This window comes from Penaeus monodon, chromosome 27 (assembly GCF_015228065.2).
Source record: "Penaeus monodon isolate SGIC_2016 chromosome 27, NSTDA_Pmon_1, whole genome shotgun sequence".
Lineage (NCBI taxonomy): Eukaryota > Metazoa > Arthropoda > Malacostraca > Decapoda > Penaeidae > Penaeus > Penaeus monodon.
Genome location: NC_051412.1, coordinates 36,142,320 through 36,142,569, shown reverse-complemented (window position 1 = coordinate 36,142,569; position 250 = coordinate 36,142,320).

The window sequence follows — 250 nt, the reverse complement described above, 5'->3', positions numbered from 1 at the left end:
GTATGTATGTATGTATGTAAAGTTCGTGTGGATATTTGATACGAAGAAAAATAAGCGAAAACGAGAAGATTGCATTTTTAGGAGATGGGTTAATGTAATCACATTAAGGTGCGTCAGACCAAGTGACGTTTAATCCGGTGTGTTTAAGAGGATGTTTTGGAGGTGGAGGCAAAGTGTGGCGGAGGGATGGAAAAGGAGGCGGGTGGGATTGAGAGGGGTAGAATGAACTGTGGTGGAGATGGTAAAAGTA